The sequence below is a fragment of the Nannobrachium achirus genome, assembly GCF_963921795.1.
Source record: "Nannobrachium achirus genome assembly, contig: SCAFFOLD_280, whole genome shotgun sequence".
Classification (NCBI taxonomy): domain Eukaryota; kingdom Metazoa; phylum Chordata; class Actinopteri; order Myctophiformes; family Myctophidae; genus Nannobrachium; species Nannobrachium achirus.
The window spans coordinates 39,908-50,349 of record NW_027665008.1 but is presented as its reverse complement, the minus strand read 5'-3'; the positions used below and the strand labels follow the sequence as shown (position 1 = coordinate 50,349).

Genomic DNA, 10,442 nt, shown 5'->3' with positions numbered 1-10,442 from the left:
ATTTAACTGAATAATTGTGTTTATAAAAGCCTCCTCATTGACTCACTTTATTAAAGAAAAACACATTATTTGATAACTTCTCATCGTGGCCCTACGGTCAACACTCACCTTTATGGTGTTTTACTTGTATTCTTTTAGAGATTTTTTCCCAGCAAAGTGAACCTGTGTTTTGTAAACTTTTTGAGTAACATTATCCTAGCCTGGCGTTGCTCATACTAATGAGTAACATTATCCTAGCCTGGCGTTGCTCATACTAATGAGTAACATTATCCTAGCCTGGCGTTGCTCATACTAATGAGGGCAGGTTTTTCAGAAAGGTGAAGCTTTTGGTCCTGCTTCACATTCATGGTCATTCATTTCCCAGAGGATTCCTCGTAACTCGCGTCACGGCAACCACACTTGCAATTTCCCTGAATTTAATCTTTCTAGTTTTTACCCTGCTTTATGGTGGACTTTGCACGTACACAAAATACCACCAGTCTCTGTTACACAGACAGTATTATTGGACCTTTTGTGTCGACCTTAGATTCTAGTTATAGTGTTAACTGTAATGGCAGATTGACTCTAGGATGTTTCTATTCACATGAATACTAACCGAGCCTTTCTGCAGTTCCTCACAGCTGGGATCAGTCTCCGTCGCCCCTCCATTGATGTGTTGTATTTGTCCAGGTACAACTCATCCAGAACATCCTCTGACATCTGCAGCATGGCGGCCAGAGCTGAACACTGGGATGGAGACAGTTTGTCCCCTGACTCCAGGTACTGTTGGATCTCTTGAAGTACAGAGTGGCCGTTCATCTCCATCAAACAGTGGAAGATGTTGATCATTCTCTCAGGAGAGTGATCTTCAGTGGTCATCTCCTTCAGGTTGTTGATGACTCTCTGGATGCTCTCTGGACTGCGCTCTGCCTGACTCAGTAGACCTCCTAACAGACTCTGGTTGGACTCCAGTAAGAGGCCATGAAGGAAGCGGACAAGGAGATCCAGGTGGCCATTTTTACTCTTCTGGGATTTTACCATGACTCTGTACAAGAAGTCTTCTAGGGTAATTTCTTCTTCTATTTCTTCTTCTTCTTCTTCTTCTTCTTCTTCTTCTTCTTCTCCTCCTCCTTCTCCTCTTCTCATCATCAACCTCCGTATGTACTTCTCCTCTTCGTCTTCTTCTCCCAGGAACATCTCCAGTACCTTCATGTTCTTCTGTGTGAAACAGTGGAACAAGTAGACTGCAGCCAGAAACTCCTGGATGCTCAGATGAACAAAGCTGTAGACATTTTTCTGGAGGCTCAAACTCTCTCCTTTAAAGATCTCTGTGCACAATCCCGAGTACCACGAGGCTTCTTTCACATCAAGACCACACTCTTCCAGGTGTTCTTGGTAGAAAATGATGCTGCTTTTCTCCAGATGTTTAAACGCCAGCCTGCCCAGCTTCAGAAGAAGCTCCCTGTCAGCCTCTGTGAGCTGCTGTTGATGACTCTCATCTCTCATCTCATACTTCTTCTTGTTTCTCTTTGTCTGAACGATCAGGAAGCGGCAGTTCATCTCAGTATGGGTCTTGGGGAGCTGTCCTGTCTTGTCTCTCCTCAACATTTCACAGAGAACGATGGCAGCCATCGAACAGAAGACTGGGATTTCACACATGATGTGGAGGCTCTTTGATGTCTTCATGTGTGAGATGATTCTGTCGGCCAGCTTCTCATCACTGAATCTCTTCCTGAAGTACCCCACCTTCTGAGAATCTGTGAACCCTTTTACCTCCATCAACATGTCAACAAACTCAGGAGGGATCAGTTTGGCTGCTGCAGGGCGGGTGGTTATCCATATGCGAGCACAGCGAAGCAGTTTCCCTTTAATGAGGTTTACGAGAAGCTCTTCCAGGGGAATGGGTTTGGAGAAGTCATCGGAGCAGCCATGGTTAGGCTCGTTGAAGTACAGCCGAAGGGTGCTTTCGTCTAAACCATCAAATACAAACATAAGTTTGAAAAGGCTGTTGTCATAATTTGGGTTTCCTGACTTCTGCACCTTGGTGAAGATGTCATTAAGAGCCTCTTCTGGGATGCATTTGGCTGCGTAGATGCATTCATGAATTAGCTGTGCCAAAGTAAACTTTTGCCCCCGCAGCAAATTCAGGTAGCGGAATTGGAACACAAATGTGAGGTGAGGATGTTTATGTTTTTTCTTTGCCCAGTCAGAGACAAGCTTGAGTACGAGAAAGGTTTTGCCGACTCCTGCATTACCAATGGTCATCACTGTTCTTATGCGTTTTTTTTTTCCAGATGGTTGTGTATAGATGTCACTGAGTTGGAACTCCTGCCCTGCTTTCTTCATCACCGTTTCACTCTCCTGCCATGCTTTCTCCCTCTCCATCTGTCTGACCTCATGCTCAATGCTGACCACTGTGTCGTCCAGATGTAGGATGCTGATATCTGTGTGGAAATCTTCAAAGTCCTTCTTATCTGTCCGGTGGACTGACCCTTCAGGTAAACATGTGAACGGGTCCGCAACATTTGTTTGGAGCTGGTTTTGGTAAGATTCAATAGACTTTGAATCCTCTTGTGTTTTCACCGTCAAATCTATAATAACGAAACATGTGAAAATGTGAAATATCCAATTATATTGCTGATAAAAAAGGTCTGTTTTGTTAGATTGATATTCACATCTAGCTCATGTTTAGCACTTAGCGATATTCAGCTCAACATTAAATCAAGTTTAGTCTGTTGATGTGTTTACTGAGGCTGTAAACACCATGTAAACTATATATGTTCCACTATACGATCACTACTTCATCCTCAGTGCTGTGAGCTGAGTGAGGGTTCTCATTGAGTCTCCTATGAGTCCATTTATTGTGATTGCAGAATAAACACCTGCTGCTGAGCTCTGAGTGTCTTTAATTCATAGACTAAACATGTTTTATGTTCATTACAGAAGTCCTCTCTACATATTCAGCTATGACAGCCTACTGATAAAATGTTAGTAATCCTTGTTTTAATCTCCTATCTGAACTAGAATGGTTTACCTTCCTTTCTTCTCACTGCAGCACTTCCTGAAGTCTCTCCATTGTCACTGGCATCTGAGAGAGAGAGAGAGAGAGAGAGAGAGAGAGAGAGAGAGAGAGAGAGAGAGAGAGAGAGAGAGAGAGAGATTATTTCAGATGATTTCCTAGTCGGGGACCCACAAGCCCAAAAGCTCAAGGAATAGGGTTGAACCTGTGATGTCATCAGTGGTGTAAAGTAACTAAGTACATTTACTTAACTCATTGAGTGCCTATCCCGAATTAGTTCGGGATATATTATCGCATCCCAGAGTGCCTATCCCGAACTAGTTCGGGATATATTAAAATTCTTTTTTTGAAAAAATTTTTTTGGACCCCATCAAATCTAGTGAACATGATTTCAATCGCGATTTTGCATGTTCCACCCCCATACAACCCCATCTAACATACAGGGCAGCCATGTTTGTTTACATAACATGTAAAACATAATGGCGATTATCTCAAGAATGCCTGAACGGATTTCCAATCGGATTTTTTTGTTTGAAAGCTGTGAACAAACTGCACAAATCCACTCCAATGCAATCCAGGATTGCATTGGATTTTTTAGAGCTCATTCTTCTCTGTTTTTTCCCCATGCATGAGGTGTGCAAGGTTTAATCATGGCTAAGTTGACGAAAATAAGGCTTCTAAAATGCTTGGTAGCCAATAGCTAACTTCAAGCTAACTTCACCCTCTTCCTGTACATGCACAAAGGAAAGTGTTCAGGCAAGTCATGGCTGCAGGGCTTCTGCATATACCAGCATATCTCTATGGGATTTTCTATGGCCACTGGGCGCCCTCTAGTGGTGACTAGGGTGGCACTAAATGAGTTAAGTACACTTGTGAAGTATTTGTACTTTACTTGAGTATTTCCAATTTCCAATACTTTTACATACACTCCACTACATCTCGGATCCAAATATTGTACTTTTACTCCACTACAATTATTTGAAAAGTTTAGTTACTAGTTACTTTGCAGATATAAATTCTAATATTATAAAACATGCATAAACCACTTTAGCCTTATTTCATACCTAGGCTGTTTGAAAATAGCCGATCAACAAGCTCACAACAAGCTCACAACGCGTCGCATCGCGGCGCGTTGTGAGCTTGTAGATGGGCTATTTTCAAACATTTTTTACGTTTACTTTTGGTACATTAAGTACATTTACGCCAATACTTTCATACTTTTACTCAAGTACATTTAGAATTCTGGACTTTTTGGCCATAACTGTTTTTCACAATGTTTCCGGCAGAGCAGGCCTCTCATTCTGTGGACCTTAATGGCCAAACTAATAAATAAAACAGAAATAAAAAGTATGGCATGACATCACAGGTCATCTCACATTTTGGGTGACTGGGTCCACGGCTAAGGAGTGTGTGGTCCTTCACTAAACAGAAACCATCCAACCCACGTTCTACTCTGTATCAGCTGGAGATTGCTCTAAACATGCTAGTGGTCTAGAGCTTAAAAAAGGTTGAGAACCAACCACTGATCTATTCTTCTTACTGTATAATGAATAAAGTAATACATTATCCATTTAACCGTTCTGACTGAATAGCAGAGGTTAGTGTTCATCTCCTTTCTTTTATCTTTACATGTGTGTACAGTACATACGTGTACTAAATGTGCATTTATGGAATTATGGATATCTAGTGAAGAGAGTGGGTCTGCACCTGGAACAGAAAGGCTGTCCGTGATCTTTGGTTCAGGTGGTCCTGTGGAAGAGAGAAGTGACAGCCTTTATTGCAGCGTTCTCATTTTCATGTGTTCTCTTTTTCATTTTCATCTTATTAATAGGCCATGGGCTAGTGGGGTTGATAGTAGGGGTGTAACGATTCATTTTAAATGTGTGTAATCGATAATATCAATGGACCAGTGTAGCTATTATGGAAAGAAAAAGTAATTAAACCCCTCCTTTTTAATTGTTCTTCTTAAAAATGCTAAATACAATGCGCAAGTAGGTAGTATCGATACAATCGATTCTTTGCACTGCCAATTCGATATACGATACAAAATGAAACGATACGATTCGATTTTAGCTGTTTTCATTTCGATATACTTCGATTTCTTAAGTTAAAAACGATATTTCGATACAGTTACTATATCGTTACACCCCTAGTTGATAGCAATAGATGTTCCCACATGCCCATGGTATCATTTAAGCCCTGCTAGCATTACCAACCTCCTAGCTTTCTACCTGTTACCACAGGTAGAAAGGTAGAAATGAGGGGTTTCCTACCACAGGTAGAAGGTAGAAATGAGAAATTACCGAAATTATCCTTTTTTATTCATTCCCATATGGTATCCCAAATCATGCCTGGAATTGATGGATACTGAGTTATAAAACATTGTAATGCAGAAGAATATGACTTAGAAATTCAAAAAGTTAGTATACAGAGGAATAATTTTAAGAAATAGGTCAAATTTGATACATTTTCGTCTTTTTGAAGGTCACAAAATGTCTTCCTGAATATTTAAAGCTATACTGTGTAAGATGCTCAACTAGTGGTCAGTAGCCCTATAGCAAACCGCGGTCGCGTCCGCGTCTTTCGGCCGTTTTTCGTACCTTCACACCCCCGCGTCTGCCTCCACAACGCCGAGAGCTATCTTTAGAGGGGTCCCTGGTTCCTGTGCGTTCAGGCATTCCGGAGAAACGGACTACTTCACCCTGCCTGGTAGGCGAGATTACCTTTTGAGTAAAGAGACACACGGGCGACTACAAATATGGCCGCCATAGCGACCCCACTTCAAGATGGCCGGCAGTGTATAACCCTCGCTGTGATTGGCCGGCAGTGTATAACCCTCGCTGTGATTGGCCGGTAGTGTGATGACGCAATTTTTCCGTGAAAACCGGTCCCCGGTAGGGATCATAGAAAACATATAAAGAGAAGGCTTTAGAAGCTGAAAATAACGGAGTGGGGGTTCTAAAACTTTAGCGATTTAACAGTTAGGACAATTTTAAGATTTGTTTTATAAAAAAAGTTACATGGTATAACTTTAACATAGAGACTTGCATTTAGCATTAACCCTGCAAGGCCCAGCGTTGCTTTTTGGCAACATTTTTTAAATCATTTTTAAAAAAATGTTATAGTTAGTTTTCCTGTCCTTTTTTCACATTAACATCACCATTAAATCCTATTGTTTAGTATTACAATGCCATTGGCCACGATATTTGCATATAAATACCCCCCACCAGAGACTGACATTCACACCTCCCAGAGAAGTTGAAATTCCAGCGTCTGGACGAACAACATCTCACTTTTTAACTGAAGCTATTCCTCACTAAAACATAAGTAAAATCCCTGTAATATTTTTTTTTCGTGATCATTAGAATGTCTAGAACATGTACATATGTTATTATTGTGAACAATATCCCCAAAATGCAAATTAGAGCATGATTTATGATTTATGATTTATGGCTATAAAACCTTACCAAAACATTATTCATTTTTTAACATTACATTTTCCTGTGATTAGGACTCCTACAACACCATCTGATTTTTTTTGGGGCCAGTAGAAATTAATTCGGGCCTTGCAGGGTTAAAATGTGTACACATAAGACTTCATAATGTTGTGCAATATAACTATTAAACAGAAGAGTTTGAGCTTATGACATGACTGAAATTCTCTCTTTTTTTATGAATTTATATTCATATCCTTATAATGCAGTTGAATATATGCCTATGCCTATATAGTCCTATGCCTGGACTTGATGGGGACTGAATTGTAAAACATTGTAATGCTCAAAAATGGTACTTGGGAATATAAAATTAAGGCATACAAAAGTGATTATTCAAAAACTAGGTCAAATTAGAATTTTCGTTTTTTCTTTCGTCACAAAATGGGCTATATTTTACACAATATTATACCTAGAGACTTGCATTCAGCGTGACGGTGTACCCTTAAGACTCCCTGATGTTGAAATATAACAATCACTATACAGTTTTGATCATAGGTAATTATGGCATAGAGTGATCCCTCCCCCCGTAAAATCATATCATCCTGCAGAAAGTTAAAAGTTGCTGTTCACATGAACATATATCATTAATAGTTCTCATGTTACTGATAGAAATGTATGTTAGCTGTTTGTTGAGCATCTCACAGTCTGACCTAGTTCTGGGAGTGGGCGTGTCTGGGCCTGCTGTCCTCGGTAACGAGGACCTGTATGCTCGCACTGACTGGCGCTGCTCTTTGACTTTCCCATTTCCTCTGACCGAGGATAGGCCTCTGTAGGCGATGCTGGACAGAGTCGAGTTGAGGGGTCATCAGTTACTCCTGATAGGCCCAGGTTGGCCGAGACGCCCTTGGTTCAGGATGCTGCTGTCTCTGTTCATGGGGACGCCGTTGCCTCTGAGGCCTGACCTGCTTTCACACTTCAAAGGCTCAGGGGACCCTGTGGCACCCGGGCTCCGATCGCCTCCAGCTATGGACTTGGCCCCTGAGAGGCGCAGGTGGTCAGATCTAGTTCCAGATCGTCTTCTACTATTGCGGCGTACAGGGACTGTTCCACACATGGTGCGAGACCCACAGTGCTGATCCGGAACACTGTGATGTTCAGACTGTGATGCACTTTCTGCAGTCACTGCTGGATAAGGGCTGGGCGGCTAACACACTGAAGGTGTGCTGATGGACAGCTGGGTAAGAACCCACTGCTGTCACGCTTTATGAAAGGAGTAAGGTGCCTCCATCCAGACTCTTCAGGTTCTCATTTGGGACCTTGGCTTGGTGTTCAAACCACTCCCTTTGAGCCCCTGCTATTTCTCTTGTCAATCACCTCCGCAAGTGTCACCGTGCGAAGCATTTCCTCATTTCTGCCAAAAGGTTCTCTCCGTAGGACATGTGAACTGGCCTCTGTATCCGTCAGCTTATGTCCCTCCCATGAGTGTTGACGGCTTGGGTGATGCTCTGTACGTCCTCTGCCCGGTGAGGGCTTTGGACTCTTTACAGTACGTCATATGGACAAAGGCTGACTGATCAGCTCTTTGTATGCTATGGTGATAGAGTCCTGGGCTGAAGGATTTCAAAACAGAGACTCTCACATTGGCTTGTTGGTACCATTGCTTGTGCGTATCACTTGACTGGACAGACTCTGCCATCCGCAGTAGTGGCACATTCCATTCAGGGTATGGCCACCTCTTGGAAATATAGTTCAGTTTTTGACATCTGCCTCGGCCAGCTGGACATCGCCTAGTACCTTTACCAGGTTCTACTGCGTCAACGTGGTCCCTGGACATCGCCTAGTACCTTTACCAGGTTCTACTGCGTCAACGTGGTCCCTGGACATCGCCTAGTACCTTTACCAGGTTCCACTGGGTCAACGTGGTCCCTGGACATCGCCTAGTACCTTTACCAGGTTCTACTGCGTCAACGTGGTCCCTGGACATCGCCTAGTACCTTTACCAGGTTCCACTGGGTCAACGTGGTCCCTGGACATCGCCTAGTACCTTTACCAGGTTCCACTGGGTCAACGTGGTCCCTGAGAACCGGGTGGAAGAAGCTGTTCTGCATGGGGGTTGCTTCTGCTCCTTCGGGGGCCGTGGGCTTGTCTCTGTGAGTTGAACTGGAGTCACTTGGATCACTCCAATCTAGTCGCAGAGATCTATTGAAACCATGCTAAATCTGCCTTGCTTTGTAAATGGACTGAAGTGGACCCAAACGTGTTGGTTAAAGGACTGCCAGAATGTCCCTGATGATCTAGGTCAGTGTTTCTTGGTGGGTTTTTGGCTGCAGTAACCCTTACACTGATTTCCGAAGTCAAGTAGCCCCTTCCCCTGACTACAGCAAGATGTACATTCAAAACAGCATAATGGCAAAAAACATTGCTTTCTATTCAATAACAGTCACTACTAGTCAAGTAATTGATGTCATTTGGTTTAGAAATGTACAGATGAGCAGGTTCACATCATCTCTGTCAATGTGTTATCATCAATGTTTTATCATTAACCATAACACTAAATACATTATTCTCATTTTCTAGTTGTTCTCACGTATACCCCCTGCCATACCCCCGCATACCCCTAGGGTTACACGTACCCCCTTTTGAAAAACACTGATCTAGGTGACCACATAGAATCACTTACAAGTGATGATGATAACTTTGATTAATTATCTCTGAATATGACACCATTCACTGAATGGTTTTCAGGAAGATAATAATGTAATGAGGTGTGGTCTTTTGATGTCATAATTACCTAAGCTTTAACTCTTCTGTTTAATAGTTATATTTCACAACATTATGGAGTCTTACGTGCACATTTTAATGCTAAATGCAAGTCTCTCTGTTAAATATTTAGGAATATATAGCACATTTTGTGACCTTCAAAAAAACGAAAATGTATCAAATTTGACCCTTTTTTATAATTTCTCTGTATACTAATTTCTAATAATATTCTTCTGCATTACAATGTTTTAGAATTCAGGACCAATCAATTCCAGGCATGATTTGACATATTCAATTGCATTAAAAGGATATGATATGGACATTTATAAAAAACGAGAATTGTGGTTATTTTTCATATAAAAGTGGTGGTAACAGGTAGAATGCTAGGAGGTTGGTACTGCTAGCAGGGCTTAAATGATACCATGGGCATGTGGGATCATAAAAATCATCATTAGAATTTGCCACCAGAATCTTTTGCTTTTCTTGAAATTCTGGGCTCTGTCCCATGAACTACAAGGTCTGTGTGTAATGTAGCAATAGCTGAGCAAATAAGATGTCCATTTTCATAAACGAGACACATTCTAAACCTTTCATAATTTCAATGTATAATGGAGTCAAACAAAGTAGACATTACACCCTCCTTCATTTTGTTTGTTTACCTGGCAGGGCAAAAGCAGCATTCCAGGCCTTGAGTTGTGGATATGTGTCGAGGATCTCTGTTTTTTTTAGAAGTTTAAGGAACTGAGCTGAAGTTCCCTCTCCGCTATTAATCATTCTATCAATAAGTTTAATGCAAGCAGCTTCTGGCTTCAATTCCATCAGTTGTTTATACATTCTATGATTAATAATTCCATCAGCCTGAGCGTGTTGGAGAATGTAGAGATCCTCGCTGAGCCACTCGATAAGTTCCACTTTGTTGGCGACCAATATGTCCACAGACGAGCCCTATAGAAATGAGTAGCAGGTGTTTATTTTATTGTTTCAATATGCAACAATTGTAACAATGAAGCCTTATTTTTACTTGCTATTTGCCAGTAAACCAACCTGTAGAGCATCTAGGTGAGTGGAAGCCATGGTCTTCTCTGGATGAGGCACAGCTGAGAAGAAATGTACAGTTTAGGCATTTAGCAGACACTCTCAATCCAGAGCGACTTTCAATATAATAAGCATGGTAACACATCAATACATCAAATGCATAGAAATAGTAAACTAAAACACCCCGGACGACGCTCCACGCTCTTCTCCCTTCC

At 41.7% G+C, this 10,442-nt stretch overlaps 1 long non-coding RNA gene across 1 annotated transcript; it reads right to left on the bottom strand.

Moving 5' to 3' along the window:
- Positions 1-2,975: 2,975 nt before the first annotated feature.
- Positions 2,976-9,943, bottom strand: LOC308280665. The gene is made up of 3 exons (XR_013961770.1): positions 9,852-9,943; positions 4,706-4,747; positions 2,976-3,067 (listed from the first exon to the last, which is right to left on the bottom strand). It is a non-coding gene; the product is annotated as an uncharacterized lncRNA (long non-coding RNA).
- Positions 9,944-10,442: the final 499 nt, after the last annotated feature.